This window comes from Bos taurus, chromosome 2 (assembly GCF_002263795.3).
Source record: "Bos taurus isolate L1 Dominette 01449 registration number 42190680 breed Hereford chromosome 2, ARS-UCD2.0, whole genome shotgun sequence".
In the NCBI taxonomy this organism is placed as follows: domain Eukaryota; kingdom Metazoa; phylum Chordata; class Mammalia; order Artiodactyla; family Bovidae; genus Bos; species Bos taurus.
The window spans coordinates 89454179-89469394 of NC_037329.1; positions in this window are offsets into that span (position 1 = coordinate 89454179).

Sequence of the window (15216 nt, forward strand, 5' to 3'; positions counted from 1 at the left end):
GCCATTAAGTTGAGATATTTGAACTATTTAAGCTGTTTGAAATTAGTTGTTTGAGCTGTAAGCTGTTGCAAATTATTCTTTTAGAAATGGAAAGATATCATATGCTCTTGGATTGAAAGAACTAATATTGTTTAAATGGCCATACTACCCAAAGCAATCCACAGATTTAATGTGATCCTTATCAAACTACCCTTGACATTTCTCACAGAACTAGAACAAATAATCCTAAAATTTCTATCGAACCATAAAAGACTCAGAATAGACAAAAGCAATCCTGAGGAAAAAGAACAAAGCAGGAGGCATAACCCTCCCAGACTTCAGAGAACACTACAAAGCTACAATAATCAAAATAGCATGGTACTGGCATAACAATAGACATAAGGGTCAATGGAACAGAATAGTGAGGTCAGAAATAAACCTACATACCTACAATCAATTAATCTTCAACAAAGGGGGCAAAGATACACAATGGAGAAAAGACAGTCTCTTTAGCAAGTAATATTGGGAAGTTGGACAGCCACATGTAAATCAATGAAGTTAGAACACATCCTCACACAAAAAATAAACTCAAAGTGTCTTAAAGACATAACAACCATAAAGCTCCTAGAAGAGGACGTAGACAAAACATTCTATGATATAATTCATACTGACGTTTTCTGAGGTCAGTCTCCCAAGGCAATAGAAATAAAAACAAAAATAAACAAATGAGGAGTTTTCTGGTGGCCTAAGGGTAGGATTCTGGATTCACTTTCATGGACCAAGTTCAATCCCTGGCATCAAGGAATTGAGATCCCACAAGCCACTCAGTAAGGCCAAGAAAAAGGAAACAAAAAACAAATAGGACCTAACCAAACTTACAAACTTTTGCACAGTTACTGTACAGCACAGGGAACTAGATACAATACACTGTGATAAATTATAATGGAAAAGAATATGAAAAAGAAAGCATGTGTATGTATAACCGAATCACTTTGCTATACAGCAGAAATTAATATATTGTAATCAACTTTACTTCAATAAATACATATTTAATTTAAAAAATTTTTTTAATTATTCTTTTACTATGGAGAAAAACTTCTGAGAAATGGTACCCCAGTTATCTAAGTGTTTTGAGGATACCCCACCCTAGAGAGGAACTCTGGCTAATTTCATGTTTAAAAACCATTGTTATTTTTTCATGCATATTTCTGACCGACCTGACCAAAAGCAATTTAAAATAATGGGGATTCCCTGGCAGCCCAGTGGTTAGTACTGTTATTGCATGGCCAAATTAGATCTCGGCTCAAGAAACTAAGATCCTGCAAGGTGGGCAGTGAAGCCAAAACATAAAAACTAGAATATCAATGGCCATCATGGGAAAGTTTTGAAATCCAAACTTAATTTTCTTTCTTGTTTTGTTTCATTTTTAATATTTATTTATTTGACTGAGCCAGGTCTTAGTTGCTGCACTCTATATGTTTTAGTTGTGGCATGAAGGATCTTTAGTTGTAGCCTATGGGTTCTAGTTCCTTGACCAGGGATCGAACCCTGGTCCCCACATTGAGACCATAGCGTCTTACCCATTGGATCACCAGGGAAGTCTGAAAACCAAATTACATTACAATAGCTCTAAAATTTCCAGAACTGAGTGGAGTGATTATTTGCATTGTTATTTTGAGATTTCTGAACCTAAAAGTGCCTCTCTGCGAAATAAGATTTCAACATTAACTGAGAGGAATAAACAAATAATTAAGAAAAAAATGGCTCTAAAATCCTCAGGCTCTTCTTCCTCGTCTTCTTTGTCTCAGGCTCCACCTCCAATGCCTTCTTCCCCCTTCCTTTGCTGCCCTCAGTTCCTCCAGACCAATTCTTTCTCTGAACTTCTCTTTTTCTCTGAAATTCTCTCCACTCCCTCTTCCTCTGAACTTATCAGAATTTATCCTTTTAAAATTAAGCCAGATGAGAATCCAGAGGCTAAACCCTTAATTACTTACATTCCCTGGACTAACGCTGAACCATGAGCCATAAAGATTTTCCCAAAGTAACCAAACACTATCACAGATTTGCTGAGGATTTTACTATAGTCATTCAAACTTACCAACCTGGTTTCTCTGACTTGTATCAGCTAGTTCACATGCTTGTCAATGAAGGCCAGGCCACTAGTAGATGAAAACTGAAAGGTTTCTAGGATTACAAACAGGAAACCAGCCCACTATCTCGTTATATTATCAGGCACAGGCAATCGCTAAGGTACTTCATTGAGCAGTTCCTAGGACATTTCCAACGCCTATTGATTGGAAGAGAATTCAGACGTGCACAGAAAAATCTGATACAACTGTTCATGACTATTGTAATTGACTTCAGATTACTTTTAAAGAAAACTCTGGTTTTTCTTCAGATGTTGATTCCACCCAGGGGGCTTTTAACTCTATTAATGGGCTGAACCAGCACCTTTCAAGTAAAAGAGGCCAGAATGAAATGCAAAATTATGTCCACATTAACTAGATTTAGTCAATCTAGAAAACTAACTCTCTTGATCTTTAGATGAGTCACCTCAAGAGAAGACTGCCAAAATTCTTAATCTTCAACTCCAGCAACTGAAGGTCCCTAAACAAAACCAAAACCCTCCTAGTTTCTACTACTATTACAAAGAGCTATGCCACTGGAGAAGATAACTACAGAGTCAAGCACTTCTGGTGCCTTCAGCCCTCTAACCAGCCTTTCCAACATTCTCCCAATTCTCAGTGTTGGGGCTCCAAGGAACTACAGGGGCTCTTCTCAATTCTCCCTCAGAACTGGCTTGGAGAAACATTTCTCCAGGTTGGGGATGAATCTCTTCCAGTCCTAACTGACACTGGAGTCACACTCTCAGTGCTCAGCCCCACTACAATAAAGCAGCCCCTGCTTTGAGTTCTAACAGGGAGATCTCTTGAGTCACAAGAGATTCTTGTTTCTGAACTGATTTCCTTCATTTAGGCCCTTTGAAACATACACATCCTTTTCTCCATAGTTCCTCCTCCTGTGTCCATTTATTAGGCTGAAACTTAGAGAAGTATCATGGGCAGAATTTCTTGATCCCAAAAGGGGGAAATAATTCTAGAATTTGAGTCATCAAAGCAGCCAACCAGATGTATTAAATGATTCTATGGCATCTCCATCTCTCATGGCACTAGAAGTGATTCTGGCAACACTGATCATTTGCCCCTATTGAATTAGGAGCTACCATCCTCCTTATGGACAAAATCTCCAGCTGAAATTGGCAAAATTCACTGCATACCTCCCATCAAGATTCAAATAGAGCCACCAAAATCTCCTCACAGAATTAATTAATACTCTATAAGGAAAGAACCTCTTCAATGCACAGAGCCCATAAGAGAAAATTACAAGACTCAAGGCCTTCTTTTGTGCAAGTCTCTGTAACACTCCCATTTGTTTATTGTCTAGTCACTAAGCTGTGTCAGATTCTTTGCAATTCCATGGACTGTAGCTCACCAGGCTCCTCTGTCCATGGGATTTCTCAGGCAAGAATACTGGAGCGGGTTGCCATTTCCCTCTCCAGGATATCTTCCTGACAAGGGATAGATCCCGTGTCTTCTGCATTGGCAGGTGGATTCTTTACCACTGAGCTACCTAACACTCCCATTTACTGGTGAGAAAACCTAAGGGCTGAGGGTAGAGGTCTGTCTGGGACATGCAAGCAATAAGCGACATTGTTATCTCTTTACACCTGTTGTTCCTAACCTTTTGTTGTTGTTGTTCACTCAGTCACATCCGACTCTTTGCACCCCAATGGACTGCAGCACACCAGGCTTCCCTGTCCTTCACCATCTCCCAGAGCTTGCTCAAACTCATGTCCACTAAGTCAGTGAAGCCATCCAACCATCTTATCCTGTCATCCCCTTCTCCTCCTATCTTCAATCTTTCCCAGCATCAGGGTCTTTTCGAATGAGTCGGCTCTTCCATCAGGTGGCCAAAGTATTGGAACTTCAGGTTCAGTATCAGTCCTACCAATGAATATTCAGGACTGCTTTCCTTTAGGATTTACCAGTTTGATATTGCAGTTCAAGGGACTCTCAAAAGACTCTCAACACCACAGTTCAAAAGCATCAATTCTTTGGTGCTCAGCCTTCTTCATAGTCCAACTCTCACATCCAAACATGACTACTGGTAAAACCATACCTTTGACTAGACGGACCTTTGTTGGCAAAATAATGTCTCTGTTTTTTAATATGCTGTCTAGGTTGGTCATAGCTTTTCTTTCAAGGAGCAAGTGTCTTAATTTCATGGCTTCAGTCACCATCTGCAGTGATTTTGGAGCCCAAGAAAATAAAGTCTGTCACTGTTTCCATTGTTTCCCCATCTATTTGCCATGAAGTGATGGGACCGGTTGCCATGATCTTAGTTTTTTGAAAGTTCAGTTTTAAGCCAGCTTTTTCACTCTCCTCTTTCACCTTCATCAAGAGGCTCTTTAGTTCCTCTTGGCTTTCTGCCATAAGGGTGGTGTCATCTGCATATCTGAGGTTATTGATGTTTCTCCTGGCAATCTTGATTCCAGCTTGTGCTTTATCCAGCCTAGCATTTCGCATGATATAGTCTGTATATAAGTTAAATAAGGAAGATGACAATACACAGCCTTGACGTACTCCTTTTCCAATTTGGAACCAGTTACATGTCCAGTTCTAACCATTGCTTCTTGATCTTCATACAAGTTTCTCAGGAGAAAGGTCAGGTGATCTGGTATTCCCATCTCATGAAGAATTTTCCACAGTTTGCTGTGATCCACACAAAGGCTTTAGCATAGTCAATGAAGCAGAAATAGATGTTTTTCTGGAACGCTCTTGCTTTTTTGATGATCCAATAGTTGTTGGCAATTTGATCTCTGGTTGCTGCCTTTTCTAAATCCAGCTTGAACATCTGGAAGTTCTCGATTCACATACTGTTGAACCCTACCTTGAGGGATACTGAGCATTATCTTGCTAGTGTGTGAAATGAGTGCAATTGTGTAGCAGTTTAAACATTCTTTGGTATTGCCTTTCTTTGGGATTGGAATGAAAACTGATCTTTTCCAGTCCTGTGGACACTGCTGAGTTTTCCAAATTTGCTGGCATATTGAGTGCAGCACTTTAACAGCATCATCTTTTAGGATTTGAAATAGCTCAACTGGAATTTCATTGCCTCCACTAGCTTTGTTGTCATGATGCTTCCTAAGGCTCACTTGACTTCACACTCCAGGATGTCTGGTTCTAGGTGAATTATCACATCATCGTGATTATCCAAGTCATTAAGATCTTTTTTGTAAACTTTTGTGTATTCTTGCCACCTCTCCTTAATATCTTCTGCTTGTTTGGTCCATACCATTTCTGTCCTTTACTGTGCCCATCTTTGTATGAAATGTTCCCTTGTTATCTAATTTTCTTGAAGAGATCTCTAGTCTTTCCCATTCTGTTGTTTTCCTCTATTTCCTTGCATTGATTGCTGAGGAAGGCTTTCTTATCTCTCCTTGCTATTCTTTGGAACTCTGCATTCAGATGGGTTAACCCTTACACATTACTAATACCCATTCCCACCAACTATTACTGATTTCTATAGTGAATTCTTGCAAATTCTTTATCAACACTGACTGATTAAGCTAGTCAATACCACTTTGTCTTCACCTGGGAAGAAAACCAAGTCGCCTGACACTATGCCTCAGGGGTTTAACTGAGAGTCCTTATTTCTCACAAATCCTGAAGGCCATTCTGGATGATATAATTTCCCTAGAGGTTCCACTTTGTTGTGATATGTTAATGATTTGCTTCTTTGTTCTCCTTCTCAAGCCTCTTCACAGGAAGGCAGAATCCACATGCTAAAGCTTTCAGCCTCAAAGGGACATAAGGTCACCAAGGAAAAACTGCAGTTTGCCCAAACCCAGGTTTGATATTTAAGGCATCAGATACCGGAATAAGGACTACACCTATCCAGGTAGACTTCATGATGTCCTAAGTTTCCCAGACTCCCAAACAAGCACCAATTGTGAGGTTTTTCCTCAGGTTAGCTGGTTATTGCTGAAACTGGATTCTAAATTTCTCTTTTACGGCCAAACTTCTGTATGTTTCACTAAAGCACATCAATCCTGATCCAATTTTATGGCAAGAATCGAACAACATAGCTTTTAACTCCTTAAAAAAGAGTTTGATTAGCCCACCTGCCGTTTTGGCCTCCCAATGATCAGATTCACCTTTTCCCTTTTGTGTATAAAAAGGAAGGGAATGTCCTTGGGGTACTCACCCCAAAACACAGGGTTAACTCATAAGATATTATAACCAGAAACAGAACCCTGTGGTATGGGAATATCCCTCCTTGCCTTAGCGCCATTACAGCCTTTTGGTTAAGGTCACTGAGAAAATAATTATGGGATCCTCTTTATCTACTTTTATACCCCATACAGTAGAAGTGCTCCTCAATTCTCATCACATTCAACATTTTTCAGTCAACTGATTCACCTCCTTTGAAATCTGTTTGTTAATTGCTCCTCACACGTCTGTTTATTTGTACTAACTTTAACCCTGTTATTCTTCTCCCCTCCACCACTGGCAAAGTCCTTCACCCTCACCATAACTTATTTCTGACAGGTCATCTCCACACTCCCCATGATGATCTGCAGGAAATACCTTTAGGTAGCATTGACATCTCATGGTTCAATGACAGTTCTTACTTAAAAGGCAACAATGGCCAGTTTTCTGTAAATGTTTTATGTATTTTTTAGAAGATTGTGGATTTTCGGTTCATTGACTATGAGAACATATGTCCATTAAATTGTTAATCAGATCAGATCAGATCAGTCTCTCAGTCATGTCCGACTCTTTGCGACGCCATGAATTGCAGCACGCCAGGCCTCCCTGTCCATCACCAACTCCCTGAGTTCACTCAGACTCACGTCCATCGAGTCAGTGATGCCATCCAGCCATCTCATCCTCTGTCATCCCCTTCTCCTCCTGCCCCCAATCCCTCCCAGCATCAGACTCTTTTCCAATGAGTCAACTCTTTGCATGAGGTGGCCAAAGTACTGGAGTTTCAGCTTCAGCATCATTCCTTCCAAAGAAATCCCAGGGCTGATCTCCTTCAGAATGGACCGGTTGGATCTCCTTGCAGTCCAAGGGACTCTCAAGAGCCTTCTCCAACACCACAGTTCAAAAGCATCAATTCTTCGGCACTCAGCCTTCTTCACAGTCCAACTCTCACATCCATGCATGACCACAGGAAAAACCATAGCCTTGACTAGATGAACCTTTGTTGGCAAAGTAATGTCTCTGCTTTTCAATATGCTATCTAGGTTGGTCATAACTTTCCTTCCAAGGAGTAAGCGTCTTTTAATTTCATGGCTGCAGTCACCATCTGTAGTGATTTTGGAGACCAGAAAAATAAAGTCTGACACTGTTTCCACTGTTTCCCCATCTATTTCCCATGAAGTGGTGGGACCGGATGCCATGATCTTCGTTTTCTGAATGTTGAGCTTTAAGCCAACTTTTTCACTCTCTACTTTCACTTTCATCAAGAGGCTTTTGAGTTCCTCTTCACTTTCTGCCATAAGGGTGGTGTCATCTGCATATCTGAGGTTATTGATATTTCTCCCGGCAATCTTGATTCCAGTTCGTGTTTCTTCCAGTCCAGCATTTCTCATGATGTACTCTGCATATAAGTTAAATAAACAGGGTGACAATATACAGCCTTGACAAACTCCTTTTCCTATTTGGAACCAGTCTGTTGTTCCATGTCCAGTTCTAACTGTTGCTTCCTGACCTGCACACAAATTTCCCAAGAGGCAGATCAGGTGGTCTGGTAGTTCCATCTCTTTCAGAATTTTCCACAGTTAGTGCTTTTCATATCTTCTCTATTTTTCTTAATTTTCTATATTTGCTATATTAAACAGTGTACAGTGAAAAAAGAAAGGTGACAGTGGCGAATGTGCTGGGTATGCAACTGTAACTCCTTTTGATGTTGTTGAGGCAGCATCTTTATCCATGACATTAGCCCAACAGGTTGAATTAAACACTCTTACACAGACTTGCACTTTAGCCAATGGCAAAAATGCCAATACTTACACTGATAGAATATATACTTTTAAAGCACTTTTATGATTTAGGAATGTTGGGAAGCAACTTCTGTATCTCCAGCAAAAATGAAATTTAAAATGACCCCTAGTTTCAGGAATTATCGGATACAATACTTTTACCTGCCACTTTACCTACTATTCAGCTTCTGAAGCATTCTAAACTTGACTTTCTGGAAGCTAAGGGAAATCATCTTGCTGACATTTCCACAAGGAATGGTGCTCTTAAAGGAACCAACAGCAACCAAACCTCTAACTTGGTTCAAAGGGATATTTCCCCAAATGATAACAGAAAAACTGACTACAGAAGCCCAACGATTGGCCTCAACAAAAAGGAAAAACAAGATTTAAAATTCAACAAGCATTGGTTTAATAAGGAGAGAAACCTCTAGTTTTGACCAAATAACAAACTAATCCTACTGAAGACTCTAAAAATTTCCACGGCCAACAATCGTGCATGCACTTAAACCATTAGTCTACTGACAAAATGCTGGCATTTATGTCAGTATTGGTGCAGAAACACCACCAAGGCCACAAGAAGTGCCTATCTCACTTGTTCCACTTGTCTGAAATACAACCCAGGGATTCTTATCCATATTGTTCCTAGACATTTTAAATTGCTTAATGGACCATTTAAGGTCTGACTAATGGATTTCATATAATTTCCTTCATCTCATGGATATGTTTTTGTCATGGTCCATATCATGCTGAACTGGAGGCTTCTCTTGAAACGGGCTATTGCCTCTTCTGTGGCTAAAGTAGTTCTGAAAAAAGTACTCCAACCTAGAGAACTTGTTTTAAACTTCACAATGATTGAGAAACCCATTTTGCTGGTCAAGTATTTCTTTTTTCTTTTCCCTTCGCTGTTCTGTGTGGCATGTGGGCTCTTAGTTCCCCAGCCAGGGACGGAACCTGTGCCTCATGTAGTAGCAGCACAGTCTCAACCACTAGACCACCAGGGAAGTCCCACTGCTCAGGTACTTTGACAAGGCTGCACTATTTGGTTCATTTCACAACACTTTTACTGTATTAACCACCCTCCATCCCCTTGTTTAGTAATATACAGTAACAGCACTATTAAGACTCAATTGACAAAATTTGTAGAAACCCTACAAATCCCTTGACCAAACGCACTGCAGTTGATCCTTCTAGATCTCAGATCCATACCTTCTGGAACTAATAAACTTAAAGTCACCAGATGCCCAATGCCTTTGGCTCTTGCCTCTTTTGACCCACAACTTATAAAAGGAGAGATACTCCAATATCACAAAGGCCTAATTGCCTCTACCAAAAATAACCATGCTTTGGTAGAACTATCTTTTCACAGGCACTCTCTGGAGACAAAGACCTTAAGCATCACACCTTAAAACCTGGAGATTTTTCTTTTGAAAAAGATACCTCCAGAAGATCTTACCAGAAAAGGCCTTTTCAAGTACTATTGACCAACCTCTGTGCTATGAAATTCAAGGGAACAGACTCTTAGATTCCTATGACACAGTAAAGAAACAACTAAACTCTTGACTGAAACTGCTTATCATCTGGTGACCTGAAAGCAAAGATTTTTCAGAATTGAAGCAGATGACATCTAATGAGAGAGTTTTCCCAAGATATACAGATCAGGCTTGTTGGAATTTTGTTGCCAAACCTTGGATGATGACATAATACTTCAAATAATCTCCAATATCTATATCTTGATAACATATGGACATAAGGTTAAAATGTGCTTAAGAGTTCTCCCTCAAATATGACCTCAATAGGTCTCCAATCTGTGTACTGTCCCCCCAGTATGAGATACTACACCCAGGAAAGACCCTTCTTGTTACTGACAGTCAAAAAAACCATTGAAACTGGAAAACTTGACTTTTTTTTTGAGGGGCATATTTTCACTTCACTATTGACACATCTGAACCAAAGCAATCACAATACTTGATAAACTGAAGAGAATCACATACTGTATAGTCTCAGACAAAACGACAGAACAAACAGAACAATTAAAACTACATAAGGCCTCAGGACTTCCCTGGTGGTCCAGTGGCTAAGACTCCACGTCCCAAAGCAGGGGGCGTGGGTTCGATCCCTGGCCAGGGAACTAGATCCCATATGTCACAACTAAAGATTCCATAGGCTGTAACTAAGACCCAGTGCAGCCAAATAAATTAATTTAAAAAAAAACTACATAAGGCCTTAAAATATATCATGTACATGCGTGCGTGCTAAGTCACTTCAGTCATGTCTGGTTCTGTGTGACCCTATGGACTGTAGCCCGCCAGGCTCCTCTGTCCATGGGTTTCTCCAAGCAAGAATACTGGAATGGATTGTCATGCCCTCCTCCAAAATAAATCTATAGTGTGTATTATTTCAATATTCATTCATTTACAAATTAGACTGCTACTGCTGCTGCTAAGTCACTTCAGTCGTGTCCAACTCTGTGCGACCCCATAGACGGCAGCCCACTAGGCTCCTCTGTCCCTGGGATTCTCCAGGCAAGAATACTGGAGTGGGTTGCCATTTCTTTCTCCAATGCATGAAAGTGAAAAGTGAAAATGAAGTCTCTCAGTCGTCCCCGACTCTTAGCGACACCAAGGACTGCAGCCTACCAGGCTCCTCCGTCCATGGGATTTTCCAGACAAGAGTACTGGAGTGGGGTGCCATTGATTTTCTTTTTCTTTCACTGTTCTACTAAAGCAGGATTCATTCAAGGAAAGGCAAGTTGGGTTTTGGGTGAGCTTTATTATTTTACTATAATGGTTAATATAAAAGTTATGAATTAAACATTTTCTTATCTCCTGCATGCAGTAGTAAATTCTTAGATACTAATTCAAAACAACAAGTCTTATTCCTAAAAATAGTTAAAGTGAAAAGGGATCAGTCTGTTTGTGGTCTTGCTGCTGCTGCTACTGCTTAAGTCACTTCAGTCATGTCCGACTCTGTGCGACCCCATAGACAGCAGCCCACCAGGCTCCCCCGTCCCTGGGATTCTCCAGGCAAGAACACTGGAGTGGGTTGCCATTTCCTTCTCCAATGCATGAAAGTGAAAAGTGAAAGTGAAGTCGCTCAGTCGTGTCCCGACTCCCAGCAACCCCATGAACTGCAGCCTACCAGGCTCCTCCGTCCATGGGATTTTCCAGGCAAGAGTACTGGAGTTGGGTGCCATTGCCTTCTCCGTTTGTGGTCTTAAAGAACATCTAACGGACTTTCAGGGAAAACTTGACTGTTGATCTGCCATGCTTTCAGAGAAAGATCTTAATCAAAAGGGGGAAGTGTAAAAAATTAGTAACAGAAACCCCAATTAAACAGAGTTGGGAAATCAGCAGGAGGAGCATTCATGGACTGGGACAACAGCAGCGCCCAAGAATAAGAACTCTTTTTCCTGACAACTCAGCCAGGAAAAGTCATGGATTTCTTCATGAAGAAAGAGAAAATCTGAACAGACCTGTAACAAGTAAAGGAACTGAAATACTAATCTAAAATATTCCCATAAATGAAAGCCCTAGCCTGTTTTTGTAGCTTCACCAATGAATTCTATCAAATATTTTGAAAAGACATTCAAAGTAGGGAAGACAATCTGGCCTATCAATGATAAAAGTTCCAAAATACTTTTATCATAAGATTCTGTCTTGAATGTTATTAATATTTTACCAAAACATTTATTATTAACAGCGGGGGTTTGCAAATTTAGCCAGTTTAGAATTCTTAACTGAGCACTTAGTCTGAATAACAGTTTTATATAGCACTAACAAAACAAAAGCCAACTTGAGGTAGCCCTGGGCCTTGTCTTAGGAGACATTTCCTCAAAGACCTGATTTATCCCTCCTCTCCTTAAGGTCATCAGTTACATTAGCACAGCATTTATCAAGTAGGAGCAGAATATATTGCTAGGAATTTCAATCAGTTCAAGGATACCAATAACAACAATACAAACGTATCTGGAACCCCAATTATCAAGGTTAAGAATCTTGTAAGAGGGATTCCCAGATGACTCAGTGGTAAAGAATCTGCTTGCCAATGCAGAAGATGTGAGTTCGATGTGAGTTCAATCCCTGGGTCAGGAAGATCCCCTGCAGGAGGAAATGGCAACCCACTCCAGTATTCTTGCCAGGAAAATCCCGTGGATAGAGAAGCCTGGTGGGCTAGTCTGTGGGCTCACCGAGAGTCAGACACAAAAGAGCACACACACAACTATCATGTAAAGCTTTGGTACTCACAAAGCTTTCTTTAAAACATAATTTCAGCTTTTTTTTTTTTACAAATAAACAAAAGGCCCCACACACAAAGAAAGTGCTTAGAAGAATGCACAACACACACTTGCTGTATTAAAGGAGCTATTATTTTTATTAGTAAAACGTTGTATTTTTAACAGAACTTCAGAAGTGAGAAACGTGATTTTGGGAGAAAAGTAATCAGTAGTACCAAGGGTTTACTTTGGTATTCTTGTAAAGATATCGGATATGGTGAATTGGTGGCTTGAGAAAAAGGATGGGCTATCCTTCAAAGACTGACTCTTGCCACTCCCCTCTGCTCCCCACATTCTCTCATCTCCAACCAGCTAGTCACAATAGCCTCTGTCAGCTCCTCCAGTGAGTCAGATTTTTTTCCTACCTCAAGATCTTTCCACTGCTGTTCCCTCAACCTCAAAGGGCACAGAGCCTGGACTCAACAAATATTTGTTCAATAGATAAATTTGGAACTCTTTTAAATGAAGATAAAAGTTAAATCCCTGATAATGTACAATGCTGCCACATGAGAAAATCTGAGGAAAGATGGTAAAAGGTGTGACCACAAAAAAGATGAACGAGCAAATACAAAGGAGCATGCAGAGGTAACCAGGAGGGCTGGAGGGAAATTGTTTTTTTGTTTTTTAATTTTTACAATATTCTGTTGGTTTCTGCCATACAACAATACAAGTCAGTCATAATTGCAGTGAGGTTTTAAGGAGACAGGTAACACCTTAAATTCTCAAGATTGAAAGAACCACTGTATTTGGCAATAATTTAGAGAAAGAACCCTGAAAAAAGTAATTTTCCATGAAGTTGGAAGGGGCATGGGGCAAAGGTCAGATTGTTAAGGAAAAATAAATCAGCCAAAACAGATTAATTTACCAAAATTTAGTCTGCTTGATAAGGAAAATAAGTAGGATCCAAGACAGGTGATTTTAGGGACAAACTGTTTTTTGAGTGATCAAGACCATCTCCAAGAAAAAGAAATGCAAAAAAGGCAAAATGGTTGTCTGAGGAGGCCTTACAAATAGCTGAGAAAAGAAGAGAAGATAAAGGCAAAGGAGAAAAGGAAAGATATACCCATCAGAATGTGGAGTTCCAAAGAACAGCAAGGAGAGATAAGAAAACTTTCCTGAGTGATTAGTGCAAAGATATAGAGGAACACAACGGAATGGGAAAGACTAGAGATCTCTTCAAGAAAATTAGAGATACCCAGGAGACATTTCATGCAAAGATGGGACACAACAAAGGACAGAAATGGTATGGACCTAACAGAGGTGGCAAGAATACACAGAAGAACTACACAAAAAAGATCTTCATGACCCGGGTAACCATGATGGTGTGATCACCCATCTACAGCCAGACATCATGGAGTGCAAAGTCAAGTGGGCCTTAGGAAACATCACTACAAAGTTAGTGGATGGAATTCCAGTTGAGCTTGGGGCTTCTCTGGTGGCTCAGAGTATAAACTGTCTGCCTGCAATGCAGGAGACCCGAGTTCGATCCCTGGGTGGGGAAGATCCCCTGGAGGAGGGCATGGCAACCCACTCCAGTATTCTTGCCTGGAGAATCCCATAGACAGAGGAGTCTGGTGGGCTACAGTCCACGGGGTCGCAAAGAGTTGGACATGACTGAGCGACTTCACTTTATTTCAAATCCTAAAAGATGATGCTGTGAAAGTGCTGCATTCAGTATGCCAGCAAATTTGGAAAACTCAGCAGTGGCCACAGGACCAAAGGTCAGTTTTCATTCCAATCCCAGAGAAAGGCAATGCCAAAGAATGTTCAAACTACTGTACAATTGCACTCATCTCACACGCAAGCAAAGTAATGCTCAAAATTCTTCAAGGTAGGATTCAACAGTACGTGAACCAAGAACTTCCATATGTTCAAGCTGGATTTTGAAAAGGCAGAGGAACCAGAGATCAGACTGTCAACATTCCCTGGATCATCGTAAAAGCAAAAGAGTTCCAAAAAAAATATCTATTCCTGCTTCATTAACTACACCAAAGCCTTTGTCACTGTGGATCACAACAAACTTGAAAATTCTTCATGAGTTGGGAATACCAGACCACCTGACCTGCCTCCTGAGAAATCTGTATGCAGGCCAAGAAGCAACAGGTAGAACCAGACATGGAACAACAGACTGGTTTCAAATTGGGAAAGGAGTACATCAAGGCTGTATATTGTCACCCTGCTTGTTTAACCTATATGCAGAGTACATCATGCAAAATACCAGGTTGGATGAAGCACAAGCTGGAATCAAGATTGCCCGGAGAAATTTCAATAACCTCAGATACGAAGATGACACAACCCTTATGGCAGAAAGTGAAGAGGAACTTAAGAGCCTCTTCATGAAAGTGAAAGGACAGTGAAAAAGCTGGCTTAAAACTGAACATTCAAAAAACTAAGATCATCACTTCATGGCAAATAGGTGGGAAACAATGGAAACAGTGACCGACTATTTTCTTGGGCTCCAAAATCACTGCAGATGGTGACTGTAACCATGAAATTAAAAGACACTTGGCTCCTTGAAAGAAAAGCTATGACCAACCTAGAGAGCAGATTAAAAAGCAGAGACATTAATTTGCCAACGAAGGTCCGGCTGGTCAAAACTATAGTTTTCCCAGTAGTCATGTTCAGATGTGAGAGATGGACCATAAAGAAAGCTCAGTGGTGAGGAACTGATGCTTTTGAACTGTGGTGTTGCAGAAGACTTGAGAGTCCCTTGAACTGCAAGGAGATCCAACCAGTGCATCCTAAAGGAAATCAGTCCTGAATATTCACTGACTGATACTGAAGCTCCAATATTTTGGCCACCTGATGCAAAGAATTGACTCAGTGGAAAAGACCCTGATACTGGGAAAGATTGAAGACACGAGAAGCGGACGACAGAGGATGAGATGGTTGGATGGCATCACCGACTGGATGG